This window comes from Loxodonta africana, chromosome 12 (genome assembly GCF_030014295.1).
Source record: "Loxodonta africana isolate mLoxAfr1 chromosome 12, mLoxAfr1.hap2, whole genome shotgun sequence".
Classification (NCBI taxonomy): Eukaryota; Metazoa; Chordata; class Mammalia; order Proboscidea; family Elephantidae; genus Loxodonta; species Loxodonta africana.
Genome location: NC_087353.1, coordinates 12107539 through 12124373, shown reverse-complemented (window position 1 = coordinate 12124373; position 16835 = coordinate 12107539). Strand labels below are relative to the sequence as shown.

The 16835-nt window shown below is 38.6% G+C and overlaps 1 protein-coding gene across 8 annotated transcripts in view; it reads left to right on the top strand.

Moving 5' to 3' along the window:
- Positions 1–16835, top strand: part of EIPR1 (EARP complex and GARP complex interacting protein 1) — a 191067-nt gene that overhangs the window by 120331 nt on the left and 53901 nt on the right. Inside the window, exon 1 of one of the 8 annotated variants that reach the window (XM_064294989.1) lies at positions 14706–14961. The exons of the other annotated variants lie outside the window; for them this stretch is intronic. The gene's annotated coding sequence lies outside the window, so the exon portion shown is untranslated. Of the gene's footprint in view, positions 1–14705; positions 14962–16835 lie in introns of those variants that run through there. 8 annotated transcript variants of the gene reach the window in all.

The window sequence follows — 16835 nt, the reverse complement described above, 5'->3', positions numbered from 1 at the left end:
CTTATTGCTGAGTAGTATTCCCTGTTGTGGATATACTTCAGTTGCTTAACCATTCACCTGTTGAAAGACATTTGAGTTTTTCTCAGTTTTCAGCTATTATGAATAAAGCTGCAATGTACATTAATTTATAAGTTTTTATATGAAAACTTTGGCAGCCTAGTAGTTAACTGCTATGGCTGCTAACCAAGAGGTCTGCAGTTCGAATCCGCCAGGCGATCCTTGGAAACTCTATTGGGGAGTTCTACTCTGTCCTATAGGGTCGCTATGAGTCGGAATCGACTCGACGGCATTGGGGTTTTTTTTGGGATATGAACATAAGTTTTTATCTCTTTTGGATAAAAACCCAAGAATGCAAATGCTGGATTGTATGATAAGTAAATGTTTAGCTGTCAGAAGTTGGCATATTCTTTTCTGGAGTGGCTACACCATCTTACATTCCCATCAATAAAACATGAGCGATACCATTTCTCTGGGTATTCATCAGCATTTGATGTTGTCATGCACATTCTTTGAAGTATCTCTGGCAACGTCAAAGAGAATTATTAGACATGGAATGTGAGTTTTGGAAATTTTAGTCTGGTGAATACAATTGTGTTCAAGGATGCTGTTTTGGATCGAAATCAAGAGGATCAATGATGTTTTGGGTTTGTTTGGTTTTCTTTTTGACTTGTCATTTGGCCCTGAGAGCAGCTCCAGAATGGAACTCCCAAACATATGCCGAACAATGGCACCGTTGCGAACGTCTGGCAGCATCTGAGAATGCAGTACCTATCCCCAGGCTCCAGAGTTGTTACTTCTCCTGGTATGTCTCAGTGACCATGGTGCATAGCAGTTATCACTGTGTGACATTACATTAGCTATCTTTATGCTTATGTGTTTATTTTCCGCCTTTAGACTGTAAAGCTTCCTAAGGGCAGGGACTTGGTCAAGTTCAATGTTGTATTCTCAGCACCAAAAACTGTGCCTAGCACAAAGTAGGCACTCCACATATTAGAATGGAAAATGAATTAATTATAACAACAACAGTAATACTGAGCCATTGCTGGAACGAGGCCCTGTTTTCAGAGCTTTACGTGTGTTAACTCATTTATTTCTCACAATAATGCTGTCAAGTAGGTACTGTTATTATCCCTATTGTACAGATAACATAACTGAGGCCCAGAGAGATTAAGTAGGATTTGCCCAGGGTTACTCAGCTCCTGAATGGTGTAGCTGGGATTGATATCGAGTCAGTCTGACTTTACAACACCAGAAGCATCTATAGTTGTCTCCCTACGGAATGAATGAAATGAAAAGAGCCATTAAAAAAACAAAAAACGTTGCTGTCGATTCCGACTCGTAGTGACCCTATAGGACAGAGTAGAACTGCCCCATAGAGTTTCCAGGGAGCACCTGGTAGATTCAAACTGCTGACCTTTTGGTTAGCAGAGTAGCTCTTAACTATTACACCATCAGGGTTTCCAAAAGGAGCCATTGTGGGTGATCAAATTGTGATTTGGAAGTTGTTTCAGGTGCTGAGACTATAAACCTAGCTTAATCTGGATAAGTTCTGAGAGTGTTTTTAAAATCTTTAAGCTAGTCCTTTTTGGAAAATAAATAAAAATAATGTTTTATATGAGCATTATTCCTTTTGAAGATAATAAAGCCACCTTGTTTTCTAACATACTTCCTCTTCTCTTGATTGCATCTTCAGTCAGCTTATAGTTATTTATCACAGAAATGATGGGCTACGAGCCAGGAACCATGAGCTCTGATTTCAGATCTTGATTGATTGCTAATTAGCGATCTATCTTCGGGGCAAGTCATTTCTGTTTGGGCCTCAGTTTCCTCTTGTGTAAAATGGGGGTGACTTTGGCTGATTTCTGATGTTCTTTTCAGTTCTAAGTTTATTAAATGTTGTAGCTTCTTCCATTTACTCAGTATATTGCATAACTTTTTTAATGAATCAAATATAACAGGCTCTTTCCACACTGCCTGTGGCATTGAAATAGATGACAAACCAGTTACTCTGGCTGAGACAGCCTGTCTTAGACAGGAGGAGGAACCTACATAAGATGTGATCATAGAGTGTCCTGGTCAAAAAGGACTTTCGATATTATATAGAGTAATTTCCTCATTGGATTTAGTGAGTTAAGCAGACAGCTGGCTGCTTGAGCAGAACGTACTGAACCCAGGATGGTGCTTTTACTGAATTGTACACATCTGGTATGATGTCTTCAACTATTTTCAGTTTATCTTATCCTATCATATTTTAACATATTTTAGGTTATGTTTGTCAACCGTTTTTACTGTTAAAGAAACTGAGGCTAAAAGAAGTCAATCCCAGTATTACACATGTAATTGATAACACTTTTTTCACTTTTCAGGAATAGGTAAAGATCTCTTTGAAACTCTTTATATTATATGTGGTTTTTCTTTTTCAAAGAATTAGGTTTCTCCCTGAATCAGTTTGATGATAGCTGAATGCATTTTATCAATAGATACAATGTATGTATTATATTGTGTGTGGTTTTTTTTCTTCAGAGAATTAGATTTCTCCTTGAATCAGTTGATTAAACTGTTAGCTGAATACATTTATCAATAGATACAATGTATATACTGCTAGTGACCGCTGATCATTGACTGCAGACTGACCGAATTCTTCGTATTTCCTGGCAGTTTGCGCCTACCTATCTAAAGCTTATTGGAGCCCTGGTGGCGCAGTGGTTAAGAGCTCAGCTTCTAACCAAAAGGTTGGCAGTTCAAATCCACCAGCTGCTCCTTAGAAACCCCATGGGGGCAGTTCTACTGTGTCCTATAGGGTAGCTACGAGCCGGAATCAACAACGGAATCGCTATGAGTTGGAATCAACTCAATGGCAACGGGCTATGTAATGCTTACACCAGCATCTTTTGGGGCCCTGATAAAGGGGAGATTTCCTGGAACTCTACAGGTAAGCGCAGGAAGAAGGTAATTATTTTCTGAGAGTATCGCTCTCTTGTGTCAGCTCACTGTGAAGGTGTGATGTTGAGTGTCGGCAATGCATCATTATTGCTTTTGGCTGGATGTCTCATTGGCCACAACAGGGTAATTTGATGCTTCTCCGTCTCTTCCTGATGATAAAGAGGCTCCCCAGCTGTGAAAAGGCATGTACTTAGCTGTAGATGACTGCTGTCCTGACAGCTAGTGGAAGCCAAGTCAAAATCACGGAAGCCTCAGTGTGTTCTTGTTGTGCCCCATTTCCCAAGTGGTGCTTCAAGAGTAGTCATACAAATCGCCTTGTGTCTCGGAGGGTGAAAATTTCCTTTAAAGGAGGAGTTACTAAAAACCAGTCATCAGAAGCTTTCTAGGGGTGGGAGTAAAGTTAATGACAGTCAGCTGCACCTTCCTCCCAGCTCACATCGCCATGATCGAGAATACAAGGAGCCCACGTTGTGCTGGAATTAAGCTGTCCTGTGGTCACCACACCACGTGTTTCTCTTGATGGCATTCCGAATGCCCGTGGCACTTCTACCCAGTGACCCAGCTCACCTTCGTTTCCTTAGCCAACTTGTGGGGGAAAAGTACCCTTTCAGCGGAGGTGGAGGTAAATATCACACCGAAATGCCAGACAGGCCGAGGCTGTTTAGGAATATTTGAAAAGCTGGATGTACATGTTTAGATTACTATTAGAGGGAAGAAAAAGGGCACAAGCACGAGGTTGAGATTGGAGGGGAAGATAAAGAAAAGCAATGTGTGTGGGTCACAGTGGCTCCCCACCAAATACTTGAGGTATATTTTGGCTAGAAACAAGGATTTGGCCTCATTTCTCTTTTCTTTCTTCTTATTTTTAGTTCAATAGAATGGAACAGTAGAATTTGACTTAGATTGAATGTTGCAAAGTGTAAATTGCAAGGTATCCTTGTAATTTTCAGAAACCCTATGATGTGACTCTGCTATTAATGATAGAATTGTCAGTGATTTTGACGTATCATTATTAAAGATTAATCAGATTTAATAAGATTCAGGTTAGTGCTGACTGGTTTTACCCAACCTAGATGTACTTAAGTATAAGATGTTTAAAACTGGAACCCAGAAGTTTCTTTCATGCTTACGTCTCACTACTACCTGTGTAGCACAAATGTTTGGACTAGACTACTAACCTAAAGTCTATGCTGTGGAAGAAAGGCCTGCCAATCTACTTCCATAAAGGCTACAGCCCAGAAAACCCTCTGGAGAAGTTCTACTGTTTAACACATGGAATCCGCATAAGCTGGAATTGACTCGATGATGAAGAGTTTTGAGGTTTGGTCTCACTGCTAAAGTTGGCCATTAACTCTTGAAGAAATTCTTTAAAGAAGCTGTCTTAGTCATCTAATGCTGCTCTAACAGAAACACTACAAGCAGATGGCCTTAACAAACAAAGTTTATTCTCTCACGGTCTAGCAGGTTAGAAGTCCAAATTCAGGGTGTCGGCTCCAGGGGACGGCTTTCTCTGTCAGCTCTGGAGGAAGGTTCTTGTTTATTCCCTCACAATAAAATAAGCTAAAAAGTTCAAATTTAGGGCATCAGCTTCAGGGAAAGGCTTTCTCTCTCTATTGGCCTTCTCATCAATCCTCTCCTGGACTAGGAGCTTCTCTGCACGGGGACCCTGGGTCCAAAGGACGTGCACTGCTCCTGGCACTGCCTTCTCAGTGACTTGAGATCCCCACTCTCTGCTCGCTTCCCTTTCCTTTTATCTCTTGTAAAATAAAAGGTGGTACAGGCCTGTTTAACATAAAATTCCAATCACAAATTGGAGGACGGCCCCACAATACTGGGAATTGTGGCCTAACCAAGTTGACACATATTTTGGGGGACACACAATTCAATCCATGACAGAAGCCCAGGGTGATGTCTATGTAGGAATAAAAAAAAAAAAAAAAAAAAAAAGACTATTACGGTATTACAGAACAATTTACGAATCTTCCCTGCTTTTAAGTTTGTTCAAAGTCTCCATCATAAAATGGAGAATGGTTGTCAAAGTCTCCCTTGCCCCATATAAATGTTACTAAAATTAAGCGTTAGGAAGAGAACAATGATTAAAAAAATACTTAGTGAAATGTGCAGTGCATAGATACAACTGTCTGGAAAGATTCAAGACTCAAAAGCCTGAACATACTGTACAGAAAGTATGGATGGTTATTTATATTACAAGAGAAGATTTTATCCTAAGAATTTATTTCAAAGTTCCATCAAATAATACGGTTCAACAGTGTGTTTTAGTTGATGCTGTTGTTGTTAGGTGTTGTCCAGTTGGTTCCGATTCATAGCTACAGCATGTATTACAGAATGAAACACTGCCCGATCCTGCGCCATCCTTACAACCATTGTTATGCTTGAGCCCACTGTTGCAGCCACTGTGCCAATCCATCTCGTTAGGGACTTCCTCTTTTTTGATGACTGTCTATTTTACCAAGCATGATGTTCCTCTCCAGGGACTGGTCACTCCTGATAACATGTCCAAAGTATGTGAGATGAAGTCTCACCATCCTTGTTTCTAAGGAACATTCTAGCTGTACTTCTTCCGAGACAGACTTGTTTGTCCTTCTGGCAGTCCATGGTATATTCAGTATTCTTCTCCAACACCGTAATTCAAAGGCATCAATTCTTCTTTGGTCGTCCTTATTCATTGTCCAGCTTTCCCATGCATATGAGGCAATTGAAAACACCATGACTTGTGTCCAGTGCACCTTAGTCCTTAAAGTGACATCTTTACTTTTTTACACTTTAAAGATGTCTTTTGCAGCAGAATCAAATGAGTGTTTCACAGAACGTCTCTTAGGCAAATAGAGGCATATCAATGTATCCAATGGAACAGTTTAGAAGAATATTTTTAAAGTACTCTTTGTGATTATTTAAACTTAAGGTTTAAATAATTAAAAGTTATTAAAGCTGAAGGTTTACTAACCCTATGTGTGGGAATTTTTAGCTACAATTGATTTTTCTTCTACTTTTTAAAAAATGGGATGGAGAAGGGAAAAGAAAAGAAGTAGAAGAAAGGAAGAAGAAAAGACCAAACGTCACTCAGAATTTAGATAATTTGTTTTATTTCAAAACATATGATTTAAAGCTAACATTAAATTTGCTGAGAAGACCCAGGGAGAAGAATGTTTCGATTTATTAAACTTGCCCTTCTAAGCAGAATAAAATAATTCAGCCAATATCATTTAGACTTCTACCTAAGCCTTAGGTGGAAACCTTGCAGTGAAAGAGAACGTACCACCTTGGGTCTGTGTTGTAACAGCCTTGGAGGGGACAAATGGTGTGAAAGACACCATGATGGCTCTGAGCATGACTATGGATTGGATAAAATCAATGACTATTATGATTGGTGTGAAATCCATTCCTTAAAATGATATTCTGAGGCCCAGCTCGACTCCTTCAGCTTTCTCAGGAACTGGAGGGCAGGAAAAATGTAGACTTAAGCACCTGAGCTACGGTCTAGGGGAACCATAAAAATTGTGTCTGTAGTCAACCACATCCATGTAGTCAGCCATATCCACCCTGAGGAGAAGCGTGTCTATACCCTGAACCTTTTCCACCAGAAGGCATAGTGGTGAGGACTAGGTGATGAAGGCCATTTTTTTTTTTCTGTCTAACATTTGATAAACAGATCTTTTCTTGAATTCTAGTATTTCTGTTGAACAATTCATATATACTTTGGAGCAATTACAGTAAGCTATTAACTATTATATTGGCCTACACACACAACACACACACACACAAATCTGAAAACAAAAACAAAACTTTTCCCCTCTCAGAAAGCCTGTATTTGGCCTTTGCTTTTTGTCTGACTGAAAATGGAGTTATTTGGTTGATAGAGCAGTATGTCTAGGTCAGAGATATCAGAATAAGCATAGACTTTCTGATAACTAAAGCACCCAGCATCAAAAGGTACATACTCAGCTCTCAGAGAGGCTTACGAAGTAGTGTGTAAGTATGATTTTGTCACTTCACATATTCCATGTGTTACAGCTGGAAAGAGTTTTTAACTATCTACAAATCTGATCATAGCGTGCTTATTGACTCAATGATGTAACTCTTAAAGTTTCTTCTTTAATTCTTATAGCGCTTGTGAAAGTTCATTATGTTTTCTGTTGTGAATTTTTGAGCAGAAAAAAATTAACAAGACTGCCAAATCTGTATGTTTTAAGAGAGTAATTTATAAGCTGGTTAAATAATTTGTTGTTGTTGTTAGTGCCATCAGCTGGTTCCAACTCACAGCGACCCTATGTACCACAGAACAAAAAGCTGCCTGGTCCTGTGCCATGCTCAAAATGATTGTTATGCTTGAGCCCACTGTTGGAGCCACTACATCAGTCCATCTCATTGAAGATCTTCCTCTTTTCTGCTGACCCTGTACTTTACCAAGCATGATGTCCTTCTCCAGGGACTGATCCCTCCTGAGAACATGTCCAGAATATGTAAGACACAGTCTCACCATCCTTGCTTCTAAGGAGCATCCTAGTGGTACTTGTTCCAAGACAGATTTGTTCTCCTTTTGGCAGTCCACAGTATATTCAATATTCTTCTCCAACACCACAATTCAAAGGTGTCCATTTTTCTTTGGTCCTCCTTATTCATCGTCCGGCTTTCACATGCGTATGATGCGATTGGAAATACCGTGGCTTGGGTCAGGTGTACCTTAGTCTTCAAGGTGACATCTTTGCTCTTCAACGCTTTAAAGAGGCCTTTTGCAGCAGATTTCCCCAATGCAATGTGTCTTTTGATTTCTTGACTGTTGCTTCTATGGGTGTTGATTGTGGATTCAAGTGAGGTAAAATCCTTTACAACTTCAATCTTTTCTCCTTTTATCATGATGTTGCTTATTGATCTAGTTGTGAGGATTTTTGTTTTCTTTATGTTGAGGTGCAATCCATACTGAACTCTGTGGTCTTTGATCTTCATCAGTAAGTGCTTCAAGTCCTCTTCACTTTCAGCAAGCACGGTTGTGTCATCTGCATAACACGGGTTGTTAATGAGTCTTTCTCCAATTCTGATGTTTTGTTCTTCTTCATATGGTCCAGCTTCTCGGATTATTTGCTTCTCATACAGATTGAATAGGTATTGTGAAAGGATACAACTCTGACCCACACCTTTCCTGACTTGAAGCCACACAGTATCCCCTTGTTCTGTTTGAACAACTGCCTCTTGATCTGTGTAGTTTCCTCATGAGCACAATTAAGTGTTCTGGAATTCCCGTTCTTCTCAGTGTTATCCATAATTTGTTATGATCCACACAGTCGAATGCCTTTGCATAGTCAATAAAACACAGGTAAACATTCTTCTGGTATTCTCTGCTTTCAGCCAGGATCCATCTGACATCAGAAATGATATCCCTGGTTCCATGTCCTCTTCTGAATACAAACTGAATTTCTGACAGTTGCCTGTCGATATAGTGCTGCAGCCACTTTTCAATGATCTTCACCAAAATTTTGCTTGTGTGTGATATTAATGATATTGTTTGATAATTTCCACATTCGGTGGAATAACCTTTCTTGGCAATATGTATAAATATGAATCTCTTCCAGTCCGTTGGCCAGGTAGCTGTCTTCCTAATTTCTTAGCATAGACGACTAAGCATTTTCAGAACTGCATCCGTTTGTTGAAACATCTCACTTGATATTCCGTCAATTCTTGAAGGCTTGTTTTTCACCAGTGCCTTCAATGCAGCTTGGACTTCTTCCTTCAATACCATCGGTTCCTGATCATATGCTACCTCTTCAAATGGTTGAATGTCGACCACTTCTTTTTGGTATAGTGACTCTGTGTATTCTTTCCATCTTCTTTTGATGCTTCTTGCTTCATTTAATATTTTCCCCCAGAATCCTTCACTGTTACAATTTGAGGCTTGAATTTTTTCTTCAGTTGTTTCAGCTTGAGAAATCCCGAGTGTGTCCTCCCCTTTTGGTTTTCCATCTCCAGCTCTTTGCACATGTCATTATAATACTTTACTTTGTCTTCTCAAGCCGCCCTTTAAAATCTTCTGTTCAGTTCTTTGACTTCATCCTTTCTTCCTTTTGCTTTAGCTACTTAATGTTCAAGAGCAAGTTTCAGAGTCTCTTCTGACATCCATTTTGGTCTTTCTTTCTTGTCTTTTTAATGACCTCTTACTTTCTTCATGTATGATGTCCTAAATATCATTCCACAACTCATCTGGTCTTCAGTCATTTTTGTGGTCATGTATGATGTCCTAAATATCATTCCACAACTCATCTGGTCTTCAGTCATTAGTGTTCAGTGCATCAGATCTGTTCTTGAAATGGTCTCTAAATTCAGGTGGAATATACTCAAGGTCATGGACTTGTTCTAATTTTCTTCAGTTTCAACTTGAACTTGCATATGAGCAGTCGATAGTCTGTTCCACATTTGGCCCCTGGCCTTGTTCTGACTGATGATATTGAGCTTTTCCATCATCTCTTTCCACAGATGTAGTTGATTCGATTCCTATGTATTCCGTTTGGCAAGGTCCATGTGTATAGTCACCGTTTATGTTGGTGAAAAAAGGTATTTGCAACGAAGAAGTTGTTCGTCTTGCAAGATTCTGGCATCATTTCTATCACCAAGGCCATATTTTCCAACTACCGATCCTTCTTGTTTGTTTCCAACTTTCGCATTCCAGTCACCATAATTATCAATGCATCCTGATTTCATGTTTGATCAATTTCAGACTGCAGAAGCTGGTAAAAATCTTCAATTTCTTCATCTTTGGCCTTAGAGGTGGTGTGTAAATTTGAATAATAGTCGTATTAACTGGTCTTCCACGTAGGCGTATGAATATTATCCTATCACTGACAGCATTGTACTTCAGGATGGAATTTGAAATGTTCTTTTTGACAATGAATGCAACACCATTCCTCTGCAAGTTGTCATTCCCAGCGTTTTTTTTTTTTTTTTTTTTAAAGAGTTTAAAGAAATTTAACTGATAATCGCTGGCTTAATCGCTATTGTATGCACATATTTCTTTCTTAAGACTTTTCCTTATTCAGTAAAATAATAGAGTTTAAGTTTTAGAATGTGATTGGAATAAGTCATCTTAACATAAAGAATCCTTGTGTCATTAAAATTTTCTGTATTCTGATAGTTTTTGGTTGCTATCTCATGCATACTGGGTTTTTTTTTTTTTTTTCGTTTTTTATCTCATGTAGTGTGTAGTTTGCACCATTTTAGGAGTTAAACTACCCTATTGTTTGATTTTGTGGCCCCTCAACTTCCCATTCTCAATGGCTGTGGGGACTATGTAACATATGTAAATGATGTGAATTTAAATCAGTTTTATATTGTTATTGTTTTGAGAATTTCCTAGTATCCCTTGAGCTATTTGTCCTCACCTGAAATGCAAAAAATCCAGACTGTTGAATCATTCATTTTAGAATTGCTCATTTGAAGAAGAGAAGTTTATTTCTTGTTTGATCAGCGTGGAACACGTTGAATTAGAACTATCAGTCCTGTAATTACGGTCCTTGTTAAATTCCTCAATGGAGTTTAGGTTTTTTTTTTTTTCTTAATGTGTTTTATTTTATTTGGGTTTATTTGCAGAAACAGCCTTTTTCTTGTGTTTTCTTCTCAACGACTATTAGGGAATATAGTGCATTTATATTAGGTATGCACTACTTTGTTCTTTACTTGTTAATATCATTTTATATCCTCTCAAATTTACTGTTACAGTGTGATAAAGCAGAAAAGTGGATGACTTTTATGAACAAGGAAATAAACTTAGTTTGGAGTAGCAAGTATGGCAGAAATTCCAGGTTATTTTCTTATGTTTATAGCACTAGTTTCATGGTGATGATCCATGATAAAATAGAATTTATCTTTTACTGTACTTTGCATACTCCACTTATTCCTAGGTATGTTACAAACAGTAATGATTATAGGGATTGCTACCTATGAAATAACAGCAATTATTTTCAAATGTATTACCCATAGATAAATAACAAAATATAAGATAAAGGAACTCTCTCTATAGTAATTTTAATAGTGGATTAGGCTCCCATATAATATCTAGTATCTCATTTACATTATGATTCTGTGTAAGCACCTTAGAAATGCTTTTCTTTTAGGGAGGCTGCTACAGCGTCTTGCAAGGGTGCCATTTTTGCAGTGTCCTGGAGAAGGAGAAAGAGATTCTGTTTGTTTATAAGGAGCCCTGGTAAATGAAATTGAAGCATCCTTTGTGAATATATGTTGTAGGATAAGAAACAAATTTACAAAAGGAATAAAGCAAACAGAAAATAAGAGTTAGAATAAGCCAAAAAAAAAAAAAAAAAAGCCAAGGGTAAGGTTAATTAATACAAAGGAAAATGAACCATAATGTTCTGCACAGTGGTGAGTTTTTGGCCACAAATTGAGAGTAAAAGAGGGAAAGGGGCACTAGTGATAATTATGCCAGGGCCATCCCAGGCGAATCAGGAAGTATGTTCATTCACCTAATGGCCAAATCAGAAAGGAAATTTTGATAAGCTGAGTATTCACAAAGTCATAAGATTAAAAACCCAAATTGTTCAGGTAATGTGTATTTTTGATAACCTAGGTTATTCTCGCCTACCCATGTGCTAAAAACAACTGAAATCCTGAACTAAAACTAATGAAGAAAAGGCATATTCTTAAAAAGCACTGAAGAATTGAAAGTCATAATGACAGAATCTAAGGAGAAGTGGGAACCCACAGAAATGCATGAAACACTGAACTGTCTCTTCCCTGAGGGCATTTGCCATTTGAAATAACAGTGGGATTTGATTGTGATGATGGTTAGAGCACAAAGGCAAAAGCTGAAACCCTGGCTTCCCTCTCAAAAAATGAACCAAACCCATTGCTGTCAAATTGATTCCGACTTATTGCTACCCTATAGGACAGGGTAGAACTGCCCCATAGGGTTTCCAGGCAGTGGCTGATGGATTCAAACTGCCAACCTTTTGATTAGCAGCCAAGCTCTTAACCACTGCACCACCAGGGCTGCCCAAGGTGGAGGTTTAATAGTAGACCTTTCTCTTCCAAAAAGCTGAGAATCCCATAGAAGTAAGTGTACCCTATTCTAGCCTCTGGTCTACTAAGAAAGTTGCCTTGGAGCTGAGCAGATCAGGAGAGAGAAGTTTTAACTGTAAGCTGACCTTTTGCCTTTGATTATAAGTTAAGCCAAGCCAAGCCAGTTGCCCTTGATTTAATTCTGACTCATGGCAAACCAGTGTGTGTCAGAGTAGAACTGTGCTCCATAGGGTTTTCAATGGCTGATTTATAAATTAGATCACCAAGCCATTTTTCTGAGGTACCTCTGGGTAGACTTGAACTGCATGTGGTTAAAGTAGTATAAATTCTTTGAATTGTCCAGGAGAAGGGTAAGGATTGACTTTAAATTTTGGTGAGTTTAGGGGTATGTATTTTAATTTATAGCATAACCACTAAAAGCACAGAAACAGAAGGTGTAACTTCCAAACTACTAAAGAAGAAGAAAATGGGATGCTAAGAAATACTTAATGTAAAAGAAAGCAAGAAAGAAAAGAAAAAATAGATAAGGCAGAATAAATAATGAGCATAAGATAAGATAGTAAACACAAATCCAAATAAATCACTAATTACATTAACATAAATGGCCTAAATTGTCCACTTAAAAGATTGCCAGATCAGATTTAAAAATAAAATCTCACTATATGCTGTTTAGAAGGGTCGTAATTGAAATGTAGGGTACAGAAAGGTAAAATAAAATGAAAATACCAACCCAAAGAAGTACCAACCCAAAGAAAGCTGATGGGGTTATATAAGTATCAGATAAAATACACTAATGAAAAAAGCATCACTAGCAATAAAGAGGGTCATTTCATAATGATATCAGGTTCAGTTCACTAGGAAAACAGAATAATTTTACGTTTGTATTCATTCAAGAAGATGGCCTCAAAATATATAAAGTAAAAGCTGATAGAACTGCAAGGAGAAATAGCCAAATCCAGAGTCATAAGGGAGAGTTTTAACACATTGCTTTCAGACAGAAATATCAATGGAAATTTTGAACATGTGAACAGCACAATTAATTTGCACTAAAGGGCATATGTAAAACATAACACCCAACAGCCACAGGAAAGCAATACATAGTCAGAAAGATGTTTCGTTTTCTTGAGTCATGAATAATACTAAGACCTATTGCTTATCCCAAGCTTGGGCCTAAATTGAGTGTTTGATCCATGATTTAGTTGAACATGTTATTAGGTTTAAGAGGACCTCTCTGGTTGATTCATACTGAATCATATTGTGCTCTGTATTAAATGTTATGCACAGAAAGAAGGTACTCTGTTAACACTTAATTTTCTCACCTGCTTCAGAATCAATGCGCAGTTCTTTCAGAAAAGCTCTGAGTCTCCTTGAGTGCATTCATTTTTGAAGCATTCTAAATTTGTATGTGAATTTGAAATTTGTATTTTATGTTTAGAAGTTGTTGGGAAGACGTCTCATTTTCTGGGTCATACTTCTCTGGTTTTATAATCTACACCTCTGCAACTTGCTGCAATTGAAAGCATCATCAGAACATTCATTGCCTTCTCACCTTTGATTCTTGCAATAAACCTATAAGATATAAGAAAAATGAGGCCAAGAGAGGTATAATGAATTTGTCCAAAAACCTATACATAGTTAACCAGTAACGGAACTAAGACTAAAACTCTGGGACACTCATGTTAAGTCCAGAATTTCTTATCCTGTATTACACACTGCTTCCTACTGTCTGTAGACAAGTAAACTGATCCTTACATCTGTGGCACATATTGCATAAGCTTGTTTTCTTAAGCTTTAGAAAAAATGTGTGGAAGTATGACCCTGACCTGTTGCAGGTACATGATATATTGTCCTTTGTGTATGTAATCATGTACATATGAACTACAGAAATTGTTTTCTAAAAGAAAGTGAACGTACGTTTTCTATTTGTACATCTACAGACTGTTTCCTTCCGTGTTCTACCAGAGTCTTCATTCAAGCCTATTTTAGACTAATTCCAGAAGGGAAAATCCATGTGCTTTCTCATCCATCCCAGGGATGGTTGCTTGCTTGCGTTCCACTTAATCTAGTCTTTTTAAAGGCAAGTTAGCAACCTGTCAGTAACATAATTAATCTAAGTTATAGGAAGTAGTTATTTTTTTCGTTTGGTTTTTAACATTTGGAATCTCTGGATCATCCAAATAAGTATGGCAAGATTAACTTTTGCAGCATGTAAAAGGGAAATTAGTTCTCTTTAAATTCATATAATTTAGAGATTATAAATATGAATATTCCCAAACATAAATGGCAGATATTCAAAGGTATCCATAATTCATGTTCTGTAGTCGTTCGTAGTCAAACTGGGCATTTCTTTTATGAGAAATTCTTCAACTTAGGTATATCTTCCTTATTTGACAGTTACGAGACTAAACATAAAGGTGGCAAAGTGGTTAAGTACTATGGCTGCTAACCAAAAGGTCAGCAGTTCGAATACACGAGCCACTCTTTGGAAACACTATAGGGGCAGTTCTGCTCTGTCCTATAGGGTCATTATGAGTTGGAATCAACTCGACAAATAATTGGTTTTATGTGTTACATTAAGCTCTAAGTAAAGGCTTTAGTTTCAGTTTACCTGATATAACTCTGTGTGTGTGTGTGTGTGTGTGTGTAATTCAGAACTAGTTAAATTAGAATTTGGTATCCTTCTCACTCATCTTTATCTTTTCCTTTGTCAGCTTATTTTGAAACTTGGATTAAAGTCCCCTCCTCTCAGTGGTTTGCCTTCAGTTTTTGACACGTACTCATCCTACCCACTGTGCCCCACTGTGGAGCAGCACGATACCACTGAGAGCATCAGATCCTCCGGGTGTCTTTGCTACAATTGAAAGAGTGCTAATGGTGCCAGACTTGAGCGTTAGCGTTGGATCACACTGTTTCCTGGAAGTGTAAGGACCTAAGCTGTCTTTCAGAGCAAAGTGATCTGAGGAAACATACGTGGAAGTAAGATATTGAGTGTGTGTGTGTGTCTGTGTGTGTGTGTCTGTGTGCGTGCACGTGTGTGTATATGTATGGGGGGGAGGAGAGAAAAAAGGAGACAGACAGACAGGAGCAGGAAGAGAGAGATTAGTTACCCATTTTGTGTAATAGTCTTAAAAAAAAACACGAAACAAGATTCTTCCGTGGAAGGGACTGTAGAGCACAGGGTTTATGGAGCTGAGTCACCTGTGCATGTGACAACTCCCGGAGCTTTGGAATTTTATCAGACCTCCAGAGAAAAGTCATGTGTGTGATGCCTGGCTAATGTTTGGATGGAAGACTGCTAGTGGACCCAGATGCTACCGAAAACTGTGCTGTTCAGTATCCCATGCTGCTGGACATGAAGTGTGGGAGAACAGTGAGGCATGGTCAAGCTCGGTGCCTTCCAGAGCAGGAAACCCTGGTGGCACAGTGGTTAAGAGCTATGGCTGCTAACCAAAAGGTCAGCAGTTCAAATCCACCAGCCGCTCCTTGGAAACCTTATGGGGCAGTTCTGCTCTGTCCTCTAGGGTCGCTATGAGTCAGAATCAACTCCTTGGCAGCAGGTTTGTTTGTTTCGGAACAGATTAAAGAATTCAGTGTCTGAACTCTCTGGGAGATTTTTTTCTTTCTTAAAATAAATCTCCGGGGAAATCTTTTTTTTTTTTTTTTTTTAATGCATGTAAAGGTGTTAATTTTTAATGTTGCAACCAAATTTTGAAGTAAATTTTTGGTTTTTTTCAAAGGGAAACTATTGGTGTTTGGGGCAGGGCAGTACTCGTTGTTCAAGGCTATTTGCACTTTGCAGGACATTTCGCATCCCTGGTGCTATTGCCCTCCCAGTCATTGTGAAAACCAAAAAATGCCCACCAAACAACCCAAAACTCATCACTGAGTCAATTCCAACTCATGGCAACCCCATGTGCTACAGAGTGAGAACTGCTCCATAGGGTTTTCTTGGCTGTCATCTTTGTGGAAACAAGTTGCTAGGCCTTTCTTTTGTGACACTGCTGGATGGGTTCCAACCTCCAACCTGTAGGTTATTAGTCAATTGTAAACATCTTGCGCTACTCCACATGCTTTAGTAAAAACCCCAGAGGGCAGCACCACACCCAGGTTAAAAACCACAGATCTACTAATATTAGGTAATAGTAGCTAAGGGTTATTGGATAACTACTATGTACAGACACTGCTCTAAATGTAGACTCATTTGATGTTCACAAACCTATGATGTTGGTGCACTGCTTTTATTCTCATTGGGCAGATGAGAAAATCAAAGCACAAAGAGCTGGAATTTGAACTTAGGCAAGCTGGCTGTGGACTCTGTGTGCCTATCCATTATACATTACTGCCTCTGATAACCTACCTTAGATGTATCCTGTTCTCTAATTGTGTGTGTTTAGTTTTTTAAAATCTCCGAACACTAAAAGGTACATATACCTCTTGATAACATGTCTGAAGTTCATGAGACAAAGTCTAGCCATCCTTGCTTCTAAGGAGCATTCTGGCTGTACTTCTTCCAGGACAGAGTTGTTCATTCTTCTGGCAGTCCACGGTATATTCAGTATTCTTTGCCAACACCATAATTCATATGCACCAATTTTTCTTTGGTCTTCTTTATCCATTGTCTAGCTTTCACATGCATATGAGGTGATTGAAAATTCCATGGACGTGCTTCCAAAACCAAACCAAATCCACTGCCATCGAGTCGAATCTGACTCACAGTGACCCTGTTGGGCAGAGTAGAACTGCCCCATAGGATTTGCAAGGCTGGTGGAGCCCTGGTGGCACAGTGCTTAGGAGCTTGGCTGCTAACCAAAAGGTTGGCAGTTCGAATCCACCAGCCACTGCTTGGAAAC